Raw genomic sequence first — 16,926 nt, 5'->3', positions numbered from 1 at the left:
CCTAAAACATTTCAAACGCGTCTGATAAAAATCTGGAGCGCCTCCCCTGCCCCTGTGGCGCTTTGGGGTGCAGTGTGGAGAGAGGGGACTGCAGATTTCTTTACAAGACCAATTCCCCGGCCCTGGGTGTACAGGACTGCGTCAGAGAACCCGGTGGCGTCAGTCACCCCACATCTGCATAGGCCCCCATCAGGGGCGGCTCCAGACCCCAGCACGCCAAGTGCATGCTTGGGGCGGCATGCCGCGGGGGGGCGCTCTGCCGGTCGCTGGGAGGGCGGCAGGCGGCTCCGGTGGACCTCCCGCAGACGTCCCTGCGGAGGGTCTGCTAGTCCCGTGGCTTCGGTGGAGCATCCACAGGCACGTCTGCGGGAGGTCCACCAGAGCCGCGGGACCGGCGGACCCTCCGCAGGCACGTCTGCGGGAGGTCCACCGGAGCCGCAGGACCGGCGACCGGCAGAGCACCCCCCGCGGCGTGCCGCCGTGCTTGTGGCGGCGAAATTGCTAGAGCCGCCCATGGCCCCCATCCTGCGAAGACTTGTGCGCGTGCTTAATTTTTCAGCTCAGCCGTAGTCCGTCGACATCCACAGGATTCCGCCCGTGCTTAAAGTAAAGCGCGTGCGCAAATCTTTGCAGGATGGGGGCTCTCGTTTGTAGAGTCGCCTGGGCCATACCTGGGTCTCCTAATCCAGTTAAAGGGCTGGTCGGGCTTGGGTACTATGGGAGTGGGAGCTGTAGAAGAATGAAGCTAGACAGACAGCCCTACTGTAACTTGGCCATGTAGGTGCATTGGTCCTACCTTTAATTGTGGGGGACCTCTTCCATTAGTAACCGTAAACCGCTTTCCCACTCCCCGTTCTCACCACTTGCTAGCTATTGAAAGACACTGCGGGGAGGGGGACGGAACCTTTCTCTTTTATACGAGAGTTTGGGCCCTTCCCAGCTCCCCCCACTACCACGAAGTTGTGACACAGAATTAGTGATGTCATGTTCATTGTTCTCGGGCAGCAGTCGATTGTGTGGGGGGGTGATGACATCAGTCAGCAGGCAGGCCCTCCTGGGAGGGGTACCTTGTCGGAGCGCTGTGAATATGTGCAGTACTGACAGAGCGCATAGCAACCGGCAGGCGCTGTCCATTGCTTTTTCTCCAACTCTGCTCCACGCAGAGTGCCGCTCCTCTGGGGTTGTTCCGGCTTTACGTTCTGGGCCAGATCTCAGCTCTTGCAAATCTGCATCGCTCTGTTGACTCCAGGGAGTTTACTCCCATTTACACCAGCTGGGTTTATGTGGTTCTGTATTTTTATCCTGAAGCCCTAACACTCTTTTGAGTTGGGTTAGGTTTATTTTCAAATGTCATACCTGGATTTTCAAATAGTGATATCCAGCTAGACGTGAGACTGTATTATAGAGAAGCAGCAAACCAAAATCCTGGAAAGCTGAGCTTATCCTCCCGATGCCGCCTCCCTCACAATCTCCCATTGCATCACATGTCCGTGTTTCTTTTTAGATAAGGGAAACGACCGTATCACGTTAAAACTCCGTTTGTGTCATTAATCTTCTCAATAAGATGCTTCGGTGGAACAATTTCTGTCATGTCACGTCTGTCTGGTCTGGTGGGATGCGTGAATTTTTTCCATCTTCTCTTTGCATAACCAAGGTTAACGAGAGTCCATATTTCTTCTGAAAGACTTTGTGGTTATGATCGTTCATTAAAAAGCATGAAGCAAGGTGGGCTGAGCTGAAACCCTGGATTCTTGGAGGAAGCTGGCTCCAAATTTTGGACCCGGGGTTTGGAGTTTGGGTTCCTCTCTGCAAGGAATGGCTGGAGAATGAAACTGCCTTTTAAGCTCCATGGTGGGGTGACGCCCACCCACCCAATCACACGTGCCCAGTGTTGCGGGGCTAGGATGAGAGAATAAAACTGGGGCTTCCTCTGAAAATTCCAAAACACATACAGGAAAACCAGAGGTTCCCCCCTGTCCCCACCCCCAAGAATCTTTTTGAAACTGAGGGTAAGACTGAGTGTCCAGGGGGTCCCCAGTCTGCCTCCGCCAGCTGTCAGAAGCCACTGGAAAAGGAGTGTTTGACGAGCACAAAGGTGTCATTTATTAGCAATAAGCTGGAGATTTTTAAATGAACAAGTCTCTACCCTAGAAAACTCCTCGACCACAGGCTGATTTATGGAGCGACGGCTCCCTTCCCCCAAACCGGGCCGACTCACGCTGTTCTCTCGCAGCCCTCTCCCGGATACGTAACCCTGCCATTGTCCCTGCGATTGGACAGGTGGGAACCCTGTCGATCTTTGCCATAGCGCTCAGCTGGTTGAAATCCTGTGTGGTTCCACCAAAGCCAGAAGAGCTGTGCCCACTTCCACCAGCTGAGGATCTGGCCCACAGAGTCTCACTTGTCTAATGCAGCTCCCCTTTTTTCAGAAGCCTGGGGAGGGGTGGAACGGCTTCTCTGAATATGGCAGCTAAAGGGTGGTTGTGTGTCGGCCTCTGGAAGCAGAAATGTTCTGGAGGGATTTTGTTGACAGGCGTGGCACAGGGGGGTGGATGTGAGAGAGCGAGCTGGCTTTCGCATCGGCCCCTCGAGTGAAATCCATGGTGAGCGTTACAGGGTCTTTTTGCAGAGCATGTGGCTGGGACGGGGGCACCGGTGCTCGTGGGGCTAAATGCAGATGGGTGTGGCGCCAGCATCCCTAGTGCACTGCAGTCCCTCACAGCCCCGTCAATGCGCTTCGCCCCTTCAGATACTTCCTTCCCGGGTCTCCTCCCCACTGTGTCCCTCCTGCCCTCTGGCAGGTCCTTCTGATCCCAGGCCCTGGCACTTTCTGGGCAATCAGTGCCAAGCGTGGCATGCTCTCCGGCTGTGTGACATGGGCCTGCATTTGCGAGGAGCTAGTCTGAGGCCACCCAGCTCATTTCACGCGCGACTTGCAACAAGTTTGAGCCCAGCTCTGCAGAGAGGGAAGGGATGGAAGGTGGCTCCGTGGCACCGCCCAGCTCCTGCTTGGGGACCATGGCAACCTGGGCCCAGGATGCGTTATGGCCTGCCAGGTTTCTGAAGTGCCCACAGTGTGCTCGGTGCTGTATGCAACCCAATCCATGGGCTGCATGTGACTGCTAATTAAATACCCTTGGGGCAGGTCCTGGGCGGGCTTATGAGTCTGTCTGATTCCTCCTATTGCTCTGTTAGCCAGGTGCTAATCAGAGCTGCAGTGCCCCACTCTGGGACAGATGGCATCGGGGGACATTTTCCCCCTTTCTTCCTCTTGTGTTGACTTCCCTTCCCCACGCTCCACAACCGACGCTCTGGTGGTCGGAGCGGGGAGTGAAGCCAGCATTCAGCTCCCCTCTTCCCCCCACCTCGTGCTCTCATGGGAAGCCCAGAATCTGGCCTGGCACCTGTGACATCAGATCCCACCTTTCCCCCTTCCTGTGGCAAGGAATAGCTCTACCCTGCCCCCACCCCACGGCGACTGCCCAGGCCTGGGGAAAGGGGACATGGCCTTCGCTCTGCTTCACTTAGCCCAGACCTGGGAGTTCTGATCTAGCCCCTACGGCCTTGGGCGACTCCCTCAACCTCTGTGCCTCGGTTTCCCCAATCTCTCTCCAAGGGGGCCGCTCAGGATGTGAGGTGCAGCATAAGGGCCCATCACCACTATTTGCTCCTTCCCCTGGAAATCCTCGGAGGCCAGGCTGAACCCTGGGGGTTAGTCGCTGCTCCTTTCCCCGGGGTGAAGACAGCCGAGCTCAGTGGCATCCTGGATCAAGCACGTGTGCCGAGCTGCCGCTCTTGGGGAGCCCCTGGCCTGCTCCTAAACCCTGAGGCTACGTCACTGTCTCCTCCACTCCTGCTGGGAGAGGGAGGCCATCCCCCCGCCCCGCTCTCAGCCCTAATGTGCCTCGGACCAGCGTGCTGTCCTCTGGGGGTCTCCAGCCCACCGGGGAACCCTCCCAGTCATTCACCAGGGCTCGGGGATGGACGCCAGTGCTGCTGATGGCTTTGGGAGCCGTTGAAAGAGAAGGGGGCTGCAGGTCTGGCCATTCAATCTCCCACTGGTTTGATGAGGGTGGCTGGAGCCAGGCGGGTCCCTCCCCCACTGGGCCCAGGCAGAGCGCTAAGCGCCTGTTTATGGACCCATAAAACCGGCCACGATGCACGAGGAGACGAGCCATTTGATAAATTAAATATTGGAAAAACCACTTTCTCTGGCCTGGCAGCCCCATAAATACAGGCTTTGCAGAGCAGTGGCTGGCTGGGAGGAGGGGGTGGTGGTGGCGGTGTTTGCTTTGCAGGCGGCTTTTCTCTTTTGCATTGAGAATCAGTTAGCCGATTCAATCCCGAAGAGCCGTAAATCCGACCGTTTGACTCCGGCTGGCCACTGGGGCTCTCTCTCCTGCCCGCAGTGCTGTGCTGTGGATCCTGACTGGATGCTGGTAGCCGAGAGCATCGCTGCGGCCTGGGCTGCATTGCTGACTGTTGACCGTTCCCTTTCCCCTGAGCCTCGGCGCCCTGGGGTGGAAATCCAGCCTGTTTTGTTCTGCGTCGTAGCCTGCCCCCATCTAGCTACATGGGTGCAGCATCGCTGGTGGATACAGGCAGGGATGGAAGGCGGCGGTGCAATGTATTTAGAATCTGGTTAGTGCCAGGGTTGTATTGCAAAATATTCCCCCCTCCTCCCCGCGAAGAATCAGCAGCCGTTTTCTTTCTCTGCCCTGTCCTCGCTGGGCCTGCGCTGAGTGATGGTGAAAGAGCTTGTCTTGCTTCCCTAGACGGGGGCCCCTCCAGCGCCAGGCAGAGACAGCTTAGCTGGGTGCTGGGGGCGGGAAGCCCACGGTGCTGCCACCTGCACACTTAAAAGAAAAAAAAAAAGAATCACGGTGCTGGTCATCGCTGTTCCCCAGTGGGGACACCAGTCCAGCGCCTTGCACCGGTGCGAAATTCACTTTACAAGGGAAACTCCTCCCCCGCCCACACACAATGTAATTACATTTATACTTCAATTGCTTGGGGTTTCAGCAGAGCCGGCAATCATTCTGTCTCTCCCCTTCTTCCAAACACGTCCCCGGCTTCCTCTGCGAGCCGTTATTGCCTGGAAATTTGCCCAGGAACTTGACAGTGCAAACAGTTTGGGAGCCCAGGAACCGGAAGGGGTTATCTGTCTGGCTTGGCAGAATCTGTTCAATGTCTAAAGTGTTGGAGAGGGGGCGGGGGGCTCGGCCATCTGCGCGGATGCTTTGGTTCTCTCTGTCTTACAGACTTTGCGACTGAGCGTAAACCTTGCTTCAGACTGAAGCAGTCAGTGGTTTGGGTCTTGCCTGCCCTACCCAGCGTGGTGCTGGGGGGGAGTTGCTGCTTTTCTGACTGCTTAATTTAACTGCCTTGATTAAAAAAAAAAAAAGATGTAATTGGAGGGATAAGTGACTTTGGCTGAGATATCATGCAAGGTTCTTAGTCCTCCTCCCCCGTTGCCTTTTGTGGTGCTGGCTATTCGCACAGTCCATGTGGCCCCTGCAGCTGGCGGGGAGTGAGTTTGCTCATGTCTTGCAAAAGAAAGTCTGGGCAAAAATATCTGAGAGGAAGGATGGGTTTGTGGTGAAGGCTCTGGCCTGGAACTTGGGCAATCTGGAGTGAACTCCCACCTCTGCCATAGACTCACCGTGTCACCTTGGGCAAGTCAGTTCATCTTTCTGGGTCTCAGTTCCCCATCTGTAACATAGGGGATAATAAACCTTCCTTTCTGTCTTCTCTCTTTAGATTGTGAACTGTTTGGAGCAGGGTGTGTGTGTGGGTGTGCAAAGTAGGTCAGTACCGTTCTCCCTGTTTTACAGCGGTCCCAGTTCATTTTGCTTCACTGACGGGTGAATTTAGAAAGAGGTGAGGGGCTTGCTGGCCTTCCTCTCCTATTCTATCTAGGTCCTTATACTGTGCTTCTCAGCACCCCTGTCCGAGTGCCTTTGAGCAGTGGGCCACACATCTGTCCCGGGTTGTTTGGTCTCTCAGTCTCTCCCAAAAGAAGCATGTGCAGAGGAGTGTCCTGTGTTCGAAGGGTTGTGAGTTGTGTTAGAGAAGGCAGCTCAAAGAAACGCACCATGCACTTTGGAGCGGAAGGTGGGGAGGTTTGGGATGGTCCTTCGCTCCTGGGGGATTCCATTGCACAGCCTCAGACTGACCTCAGAGAAAGCCCTGTCTCCCCAACACAGATGAGTTTTATATTTAGGCCAGGTCTACACTACAGCCTAGATCGGGATAACGACAGTGCTCAGGGATGTGAAAAATCCACACCCCTGAGCGACGTAGTTCTCCTGACCTGACCCCTCGTGTAGGCAGCACTCTGCCGACAGGAGAGTTGCCCCCGTCGACGCCTCTCGGGGAGGTGGATTAACTACACCAACGGGCTGCGTAGGAGCATCTTCACAACCGCAGTGCTGAACGTGAAGACGCCCTCACCGTTGAGCGTTCCGGCGTGCCGGAGGAGCAGAGCTGCTGACCACGGGCTTCATCTCGGAGCTTTAAGCAAACACTATTGGCAATTCACAACTTGTAAGCGATGAAAGGCAATTTGTGTGCAAGCCGGATAGCAGGGTTACCTCTCTGGCAAGTGAGCCCTGCCAACTTCCACAGCCTCCCTGTACCCCCGCTCTCCAACCCCGTATCCAAGCCAACCTTCGGAGCGGTGCCCCGGGCTGCTTTCCCAAAGGGCCTGGCTGGTTCCAGCCAAGCAGCTCTGCTGCCTTTTCTTTAGCACCTGCCGGAGGGGGCGTGGGAGGGGAATTTCAGTCGTACCAGGAGGGAAAACTGTAAAAACATCACCAAACGAAACCCCGTAAACGCTTCAGTCTTTCCCCCTTGTGCGCCTGCCGGCTTCCGCTGCTGATCCCATCCTCTTCCTCTTGGTCTCTGCAGAGTGAATTCATAGTCCTGGCTGCCTGGAGAGATCCAGGGAGTTGAGATTCACCACAATCCCCCTCCTCTTCCTCTGCCCACCAGTCAGTTCTCCACCCCTGCGTGTGCGCATGCAGGCACGCGCACACACACACATACATACACTCTACCTCCAGGGGTGAAAGTAACTCTCAGGACTTACTGGTATGGCCGGAGTCCGGGGTGTGTGTGGCCTCAACCGGAAGAGGCGGGGCCTCAAGATTTAAAGGCCCTGGGGCACCAGCTGTGGCTGGGAGTTCCAGGGCCTTTAAATCACCCAGGGGGCTCCCAGCTGCAGAGGTGGCTGATAGCCCCCGGGGCGAACTAAAGGGCCCGAGGCTCCAGCCGCCGTGGAGCTCCGAGCCCTTTAAATGCCAGCCCCAGCCCGGCTGCCAGAGCTGCGGGCCGGGATTTAAATGGCTCGGGGCTCCCCGCAGAGCCCTTTAAATCCTTGCTGTGGAAGCCGGTGCGGTCCGGCACGGCGTACTGGCTCTTGCCGATACACCGGACCAGACTGGACCAGCTTACTTTCACCTCTGCCTACCTCAGAGTCTGGAGCTGGGCTGAGTTTCGGCAGCTTGAGTGGGGAAATTGATCCACTGCGGCCGTAATCCATCTAACTAAGGCCTGAGGCCCCTGTGTCCACCTACGTCAATTCTTCACTGAACAAATTTGCCCGGACGGCGAGGCTTTGATGCTAAGCCCCACTGAGGCGCCTTCCAGGCCCTGAATGGCGGCCGTGACCTCTTGTCTCCATGCCGGAGAAGGAGAGGTAAAAAAAGCTTCATGGCAAATCGCATTTGACCCCGAGCCATCAGCACCACGTGGGCCTCTTCAACTACTTAGAGACCATCTTGCCTGATTGTGTTGTCAAGCCTCTTGTCACAAACACAATTGTGGCTAAGTAAATCCTCCTTGGCTGAGGCCTGGTGCATGTAAACAGGGTCTCCAGCTCTTCAGCGGGGAGCAGAGGGAGTCTCGTTTTCCCTCTACCCAAATTCCCAGCCCTCCCTTATGGGGGAATTGTTGCCGTGGCAGCCAGCTGTCATGTCAAACCGGAATGAGGCTGCTGGTGGGGAATCATCTAGCACGGTACTAAGATCCTTCATGCCACTAGCTTTGGGCTTAAGCAGTGGGGGAAGGGAGAGGCCTACAAAATCCACTGTCTGCCTAACATTCTTTGACTGACTAGAACTTCGAGGCCACCCAGCGGGTCAGTTGCTGTGCGCAGGCGGTGGGTGTTTTGCTTTGCACGGCCTCTCTGTGCACGGGGTGGGCGTGTTTGCTTTGCACAGCCTCTCTGCGCAGGCGTTGGGAGGGTGTATATTCTGAAGGCTTTGGGGGAAGCTGGGGGTAATTTTCCCAAGATGCTGGAGAAAGCCTGTAATGGTTTCAGGCTCTGACCAGAGGCTGTGCGTGGTGCTCAGGTAGTGGCTAATAAGCACAAGGCCAGAACCAACCTTCTGCCAGTCTGTTAATAGCCGACTAGCCTAGCGGCCGGTTGGATTCTTGCTCGGTTTGTGACCTCCCCAGAACTCCTCTGGGTGGCTCCGTCTGTTTCGCTCTGCGGCAGCCCTGTAATTAACACGCGGCCTGGCCCTTGCAGCTCTCACAGCAGAGCTAGTTGTCCTTCCTTTCCTTCTGGGAAAGTTGAAGAGCCGCCTGGCCGAGGGGGTGTGAGGAGAAGTTGGGGGAATCGGCGCGTGGCAGGAATTTTGTCACACCTCACATCACATCACAAAAAAATGGCCCTTTCAGTTTGTGCAAGGTTACATTTGTATACTGGGTTCTTCAGCAACTTTCTTCCCACCCCCTGCCAGCTGCTCCCTTTAATTACATACAGCCACGCAGCTCCCTAAGACTTTATTAAAATATAGATGGGCGTATTGACCTACCGATCTGTTTTCATTGCACTTCTGTGCCACAGCTCAGGGGTTTGATCTTGAGAAGGAGTGGGCGCTCGCAGTTCCCTCCAAAGTCAATCAGACACTTGCGTTGTTACACTTGCTTGGTGACCCAAGACCCTTTGTGTTCCCATGGCAGGGCCTGGCTGCCTCCCAGCCTGTTGGATCCTGCACCGACGTTACAGTGGTAAACGTACAGCTTTCTGCTGAGTTCTAATCGTGAATAATTCCCGTGGCAATAGGCTGAAATCCTAGGAGAGCTCTGCTTGTAGAAAAGGGGGGTGGAGGGAGAGAGAAGAGAGGTCTTGTTCGAAGCACAAATACCTGAAAGGTGAAAGGGAATACAGAAAACCTAACAAGCACCAGTGTGGTTCGGGAGGAAGAATGTTTGATTTCCCTCAGTAGGCCCCGGCCTCTCTTTCTCAATAACCCCCGAGAAGGAGATGACAGAATGAACCCCACTGGAAGGTCACTGATGAAGTCAGCGATCCCATGGCAGTGGTCTGTTAGGATGGTACCGACTATAAGATGCCATCCTGGGCCTGTACCTGATCCTGTCAGTCAGTGGCTAGAGGATGAGGAAGAATGGCCTAGTGGTTAGTGTGTTAGCCTGGGAGTCGAGAGACTTGGTTTCAATTCCTAGCTCTGCCACAAACTCCCTGCACGACCTTGCACATGTCACTTAGCCTCTTTGTGCCTCAGTTCCCTGTGTGGAAAATGGGGAGATTAATACTTTCCTACTGCACCAGGGTGTCGTGAGGATAAATGCGTTAAAGACGGGGGCACTCAGATACTGTGCAAGCACCTAAGAAAGGTAGACAACTCCCATGGAAGCAGAATGGGACCTTTCAGAAGGACGTGAAACCAATCCACTGCCAGGCTATAGAAATGGTACAGGGTGACTGTGGAAGGATCCTGTCCAGGACTGGCAAAGCTACTTGTTACTCGGATAACTTTCCATTATCTCTGCTTGTGGTTTTCCTGGTGTGGACTCACTGCGGGTGGAGATGGCTCTCCTAGGCACCTAGAACGTGGCTGGCCCCCTGCCAGAGGCAGGCAGGGCACTCTGTCAGCAGCAGCCACTCAGGGCCATTCCTTGCTGCTTCGTGGAATGGGAACGTGCCCGTTACTTGTTCTGGGATGTTGGCTCTGCTGTGCACCTCAGGAGCTCTGCTGCGGCAGAGCACGCTTCAGCTCAGCCAGTTCGCACTGGTTCAGGGTTGCTCTGGAGAGAGAATAGATGCTAAACATAGCTCATCTTACTGCTCGGCGTTTGGAAAGGAGCAGTGGTTATTAGACACCACTTTTGATCTCTTGAGAGTATTTTTTTCCCCTCTCCATTTGCAGTGAAGTTTTAGCTTTCTCTTGAGGATCAATTTATGCACTTTCATGTTGCAAGGTTTAACTATCCAGGGAAAAGGGGAAGATGGGAGAACTGTCAAGCTTGTATTGCCTTGTCTTGTCCGATCCTGGATCCTCGCTCCGGCAATATCAACGCAGCCACCCACCCCACCTTCGAAACCCTCCCCTCCTCCCAGCTCCGCCATCTGGCTGATTGTCCTATTGGCCACATAGTCATGGGGAATTGTGTCCAGAAAGCTACCGTCAAAGAAATTGGGTGCTCTCTTCCCCCATGCGTGCTCCTAGCCTCTGCTGAGCAGGGAGCGTGCTGGAATCCTCCTCTCAAGTCCTTATATGGCCGACTGTTTTGTTACTACAAACCATCCGCTCAGACCTGGAATGAACTTTGCTTGGTTTTTTTATGTGAGGTTTTTCCTGCTGGCTTAATTTTGTGCCTGGCACTGGCTTCTATCTTGTGGAGGCTGAGAAGACTCAATGGGTTCGGAATAAGCTTCCTTGCAGCTTTGTACTTGACTCTAGTGACCCTGTGGGACAGTCTACTTCATCCTGTAGCTGCGTGATTCAGTGTAGGATCCTTGGCTACTTCCCCTATATGATTTGAGCCTGGGCCTTCGTTACAGATTTCAGCATCCCAGGGTCTTTGAGGGAGCAACAAGTCAAGCAACTTGTCTTCCTGCATAAGAACAACTGTTCTTACTGGAAACAGCTGGAAACAGCTGTGCAGATGCTAACGGCATTCATCACCCCTTTGCAGCGCGGCAGGTGCAGATGGCACATGCCGAACGCAGTTCAGAAGCCGTCCCTGGTGCACTGAATCGGGGACAGGCCCCAATACAAATGGGGCGTGAGTTGGGGAGGAGTGGAGAGGTTTGAAGCTGAGAGAAGAGGGTGGGTGCCTGGGAGAAATGATGCTTCTCCAGGCATGGAGGGGACGGGCTGATGGGGAGGCGTATGGGAAAACTTACCTGTACTGAGAGCAGGGCCCTACTGCGCTAGGCGCTGTACAGACGCATAGAGAGATACAGTCCCTGCCCCGAAGTGCTCACGGTTCAACAGATGAGCCAGACACAGTGTGAGAGGGAAAGCAGAGACGTGGAGAGGGGAAGTGACTTGCTGAAGTCACCCACCCGGTCACTGGTGGAGGCAGGGATTGAACCTAGTTCTCCTGACCCATCCGGAAGGCCGCCCTGCCTCCAGCTGGCCCTTGGCCTCCCCAGTAGGGGGCACTGCTGCACGTCCCGTGAGCAGCCGCTGCCAAATCGAGACAGTTTGGCTGTCACCATTGGATTGAGAACCCAGGCTGCAGGGTGCCAGAGTCCGGACTTGGCACTTCAGTCACTGATTCCAGTCCCGTCATCCCAGGCTTGTCTCTCTGGCTCCTCCGGAGCCACTTGTTCCCTCAGGCCATTCTTCCCCTCCCCCGTGCGTTCACCAGCGGTGTTCCCACGGACACCCCACAACCGCCTCTCTGGCATCCCCACCCCACGATCGCCGTGACACTGTGAGCGACTCAGCCGTTTTTGTGATAGGTCAAATGCTGGCCAGGACGAGGAGGCTCCGTGGTGCACAGCTATTGCCCTGTCGGACTGAAGATTTAGCTTCTCTGTGGGGCAGGCTGCTGCAGTGAAATAGGGCATTAATACACCCCCACTGAGGAACTGGCATTGGACCTGCAGTGGGTCACGGTGGAGAGCCCCTAGTGGCCAGGTGCCCTTTATTCAAAATGGCCACCTTACCCAGTGAAATTGGTAGCCTCCCTGTACAGGAGCAAAAGAAGGCTGTAGGCCAGAGGTTGCAGTGTATTGGCAGAGCATTGCAGGGAGCCTGGGACCAGCAGAGCCAGAATGCTGGAGCTCTTCAGTGAGGCAGGGTCGCTCGCTTCCGGCTCTGCAGATCACCTCGTCTTCTGTGTCTGTCCTAAAGTCTCTGGGGCAGGAGCTGTCGTTGTTTCTTAGACAGGGCCAAGCCCCAGACTGGTGCTAATCACGAAAGGCTGGGCAAGGCTTCTGCCTATTCCATGCCTGTTGGGCCCTTTCCCCCCGAGCGAGCCTGTTCTGTCTATAACGTTCATGGCGCAGCCCACAGTACATGATGTGTCACAAGCAGAACTTTCATGATGGCTCCAGATCACAGCAGCCATTGCTGTCGGTCGGGCCGATGCATATTTGAGTGCGATCGTGGGTAATTAAAGCCAGCAACTGCGCTCCGGTCAGTGTAGCCTTAAGGTGCCTTTGCCATGTTTAATATTTAATTATGAGCAGCAGACAAAGAAACCTGAGCCACCGCAAACGCCAGCGTGAAAGGATCTGGCCCAAATCCAAAGGCTACCCCTACCGTACCCTGGGGGAGCCGATAGCGGGGCTGGCCAAAGGCTGATGACATGCGGTCTGGGCAAGGCTAGTGAGAGGCAGGGGGTGGGTTTGCCAGACCATGGAATTGAAGATTAGTGTTGAGTCTGGAACATTCACTAGTAATACGTACCTCTCGTGTGGCGCTTTCCATCTGTCGAGCCTCATCCCTTTCCAAAGGAGGTCAGTGTCAGTCTTCTTGCCTTCCGTCCAGAATCCTCTCTCTGGCTAATTTTGCAAAGTGTGGATTCAATAGCAGAGAACAGGTTAAAATGACTCATTTCTTTCTCGCCCTCCTCTCTCCTGCTCGCTATATACACTACCTTCCTTTTCATTTGACTGTATCCTTCCCGTGTCGAGCCGTTTCTTCTGGTTTCACTGCTGAACATTCCTTCGGGGCAGATTCTGCTAGTGACTGTGTTTATTTCTAGTGAGGGCAGCGGGCTGGAGCTTGTTAGAGAGAGAGGCCTTGATGCCGAACCCAGGGTGGAATGCACCTCTGACCTGCATCCATCCCCGAAACAGGCTGATTAATTCTGTGGATGATTAGAAGTCAGCCAGCCTGCTCAGAGCTGTTCTCACCATGGGACTTGTGACAAATTAATGAGAGAGACTCCAAGTCGGTGTTTGATTTGCAAGAGTGACTTTGATGTTTCGAATAACGAGAGCATGAGGCTTAAGCCCCGCCCACCCCAAGCGTTGCCCCGCCCCATGGCTCCAGCACACAATGCAGCTTGCCACCATTCTGCCGCCTGCCTGTAGATGGCTTCAGCTTTACTTCTGCCACCCGGGTAAACTTTCCCCCCCCAGTGCCTGCTTGATTAGTGAAATGTGTGTAACCCGCCTTTCCTTCCGCTCCTCCTTTTGCTGCTTAGTGTGGACACAGGTGGCAGGACAATGCCAGTTGCAGCAGGGAGGGACTGGACTGGTTTGAAACGTGGGAAAAACTGGAGCGCTGAATGGGCCAGGCTTCTGTTTTTAGTGTCAGTTACAAAAGTGGCATAAAGCGCTTCTGCGGCAGCAGGGCAATGGCAAACTGGGGCTGTAATTGGTGGGAGCATGGTTATTGTGCCCCCTTGGTTGCCGTGTGTGTGTGTTTCTGTTTGTGTACTCGTTTACCACTGTATAAGGAGTGGGGAATTACCAGGCTGCCTGGAAGGGAGGAAGTGCCTGGTTTTCCCAGGGATCCCCTGGGCTGCCGTCCTGAGCTGCCCTTGTGATAAGGTTCTTGGAGGGGTTAGGTTAGTGAATTAAGTATAAGGGTTTGAAATCCCCAGGCCTTCTGGTAGTAGGAGGTAATGTCCTAGCAGCTGGGTCTGAGCCCTGCATCCTTCCCATGCAGACAAGCACTTTGCCCATTATTTGGTGGGTCTTTCAGACATGACCTTAAAGCGGGGGTGGGGGGGGGGGTCGGGTCCTTCCTGCTCCATCTATTTACTAGGGCTTCTGTGGGGCTCTTTGTAACAGCCAGAGTTTGCAGTGGCATCATTAGCCAGCATTTTCCCCTCTCCCCCATGTTGGGGTAGGTTATTTTTCTACCCTCTGGCTCCATTTCAGTGGGGTTGTATGTGAAATCTAGTGAAGCACTAAGGGCAAAGAGGGACTATGGAGATAGATGGAGTAGAAGGAGACCACTCCAGCATGGACCATGTTAGCTCACATTGTCTTTGTGCCTCCCAGTGCCGTGGAGGGGTGTGGCACTTGCCAATGTGATAACCTGGCTCCTTGTGTCATTGCCTCTATTGCGGGCATTTGTGTATTCGTGTCCCACTGTTAATTACTCTGTCACCCCTCTCTTTCATCGGCTCCCATCATCTCCCCATCTCGGCCTAACGAAGACTTAATCACTTCCTGCCCTGTGCCTAGGATTGCCAGAGCCGACGCCAGCTCTCCTGGCTAGGGAGCATGGAGATGAGCCGAGTTAGGCAGATTCCTGCAGCAAAGGGTTGGGAGGTGGCAGGCACAGTGCAGCTGCTCTGTGTCACTCTGCCAGTGCAGATCAAGCTCCAAGTAACTCCAGAGGAAAGGGTATACATGTGTCACATGCCTAGACTGTCATGTGAATATTACATGCAGCATGGGATGCAACATATGTATATAATAGTACCTACCTCATATATAGCGCTTTTCAGCAGCAGATCTCAAAGCACTTTACAAAAGGCGTCCAATATTGTTATGCCTATTTTACCAATGGGGAAACTGAGGCACAGAGAAGGCAGGGACTTGGCCTTCTGGGTGACTTTGGGCAGTAGCAGAACCAGGAATAGAACCCATGTCTCTACTCACAAGGCTGTTCATACTAGTTCACACAAATCACTGTATGACCTCCCACAAGTCCAGCATATAATACATGTAAATGACTTGGATTTCAGGACCATATAGACAGATGTTCATCTTCTCATGGGTCCGACTATTACTCCAGTACCAGCGTCCTTGAGCAGAGAGGGCCAGTGCCAAAGGGCATAGCATTGGGGATGTCCACCATGAACCCTCCACGCTCGCTGCACAGGTGACCCAAGTTGAAATCTGAGCCCTGCTCTCTGGAGCTGACGGGCCTTGTGGTTCCAGCCATGTGCACTCATTAGAGCAGGAATCTGTATGTTATGTACAGACGCCCCCGACTTATGCAAGGCTTTCCAGAACGGAACGATTGCATAACTCGAATTTTGCGTAAGTCGGAAACGTATACCCGTACGTTACGCAAAAATTTCCACAACTCGAAAATCCTATTTCTGGCTTATGGAACTTTTTCCATAAGTGCGAATTTGCGTAAGTCGGGTCTTGCATAACCCGGGGAGCGTCTGTACACATCTAGGTGTCTGGCTTCCCTAGCCTGTGCTTTTCGAGGTTTCCACCATGTTTAGGTAGGGTGGCTTCCAGCTGTTCTCCTGATGGCGTGAAAGTGGCAGATTCCTTCTCCCTCACCAAACAAGACGCTGCTGATGTAATTAATATTGATGGCAGGGAGGGTGGGCCCAAGTGGAGGAGCAAATGTGCACAGATGAGTCTCAGCTGGAGCTCTGGCCTAACTGGTCTCCATGGCAACATCCACCTCAGTCTCCTGTAGAATTCATGCTGGCCTTTCCCGTCCTGACACACACACAGATGCACGTGCACACACGGCACGACTCCTTCCCCATCGCCTGCCCTCCTGGTCCGGGGACTTTGTTTTCCCTCTTTTGCTTTCCTCTCAAAGGAGAGACAAGAATAGATACCCTCCTCCCTGCCCGCATTTAGCACTGATCATTGCTTTACATATTCAGTGGTGACACCCTAGGTCCCTTCTCAATGAAGATGGCTCAGGGTCTGCTCCAGAACCAAGTGCAATGGGGCATGGAGAAGGAAGGAGGTTTTAGGATTGCTGCTTAATTGTCTTTTTATAGTGCTAGTCCCCGTCAGAGACAGGATAAGGTCCTGCATGAATCACTGGTCTGATCCACTGGGACAGTGCCCACGTTCCTTGAAATATGGATCTAAGTTTTATTGCAGGAGGAAAACCCTCAGTTTAAACTCTCTGAATTCATGCTCTAAGCACGCCCGGGCAATCTATCGCAAAGCAGGGATGCTGGGCAAAGAGACGCATTGATACCCCTGTTAGCTGGGTGGCCATCAATACCCATCAGAGATGGCAAAGACCTATCAGATCATCTCAGCTATTCCCCTTCTCCCCTGCATCCTGACCAATCGAGGATTGTTCCCTTATGTGTGTTCCCAAGGGCCTTGTCCTGTCTGGATTTAAATGACTTGACCAATGGGACTTTCCAGGGAATAGTTTTCCGTCTAACAGTCAGCTAAAACCAAGCTTCCCTTAATATTCCACTGCTTAATTTCATCCTATTCCTTCCTGCTAATTCTGTCTCCCAGTGTCACCCCAAACACTTCCTTTCTCTCCTTGTCATATGCACCCCTTCACACACTTACCTTCATGCCTACCCTCTTACTGCTCATTGAGTTCAGCTCTGTGTATTCGTGTGCTATGATTTTACAATTTCTTGTGAAAACAACACGGCTTTTACAAAACAGTGGCCTGGTCCCTTTGAAGCCAATTGAAAGATTATTTTTCCGAGGGGGTTGGACTGGGCTCCTCCAGCACTGCATTCTTGGACAGCAGTGGAGGGGATGCAATGAGGGTTCAATGAAACATTCATAGAGGCGTAAACTCTGTGCCCAAAAAATGTTCCATTCAAGAGGAAGTTGGCCAGCTAAATGATTAGATCTGTTTCAAAGGCCTGGTCTACACTGGGGGGGTCGAACTAAGGTACGCAACTTCAGCTACGCGAATAGCGTAGCTGAAGTCGAACTACCTTAGTTCGAACTACTTACCCGTCCTCACGGCGCGGGATCGACGTCCGCTGCTCCCCCGTCGACTCCGCCACCGCCGTTCG

The 16,926-nt window shown here is 53.9% G+C and overlaps 1 protein-coding gene and 1 long non-coding RNA gene across 5 annotated transcripts in view; one reads left to right on the top strand and one right to left on the bottom strand.

The window, feature by feature from the left end:
- Positions 1-16,926, top strand: part of AGRN (agrin) — a 218,377-nt gene that overhangs the window by 115,176 nt on the left and 86,275 nt on the right. The window lies entirely within an intron of this gene.
- On the bottom strand, positions 3,072-16,922 carry LOC123354429. Its single transcript, XR_006574749.1, has 3 exons — positions 16,865-16,922; positions 8,823-9,093; positions 3,072-4,856 (listed from the first exon to the last, which is right to left on the bottom strand). It is a non-coding gene; the product is annotated as an uncharacterized LOC123354429 (long non-coding RNA).

The sequence above is a fragment of the Mauremys mutica genome, chromosome 21, assembly GCF_020497125.1.
Source record: "Mauremys mutica isolate MM-2020 ecotype Southern chromosome 21, ASM2049712v1, whole genome shotgun sequence".
Classification (NCBI taxonomy): Eukaryota; Metazoa; Chordata; order Testudines; family Geoemydidae; genus Mauremys; species Mauremys mutica.
Note: the sequence above shows the minus strand (reverse complement) of the source record. Positions and strands in the feature narration are given on the sequence as shown.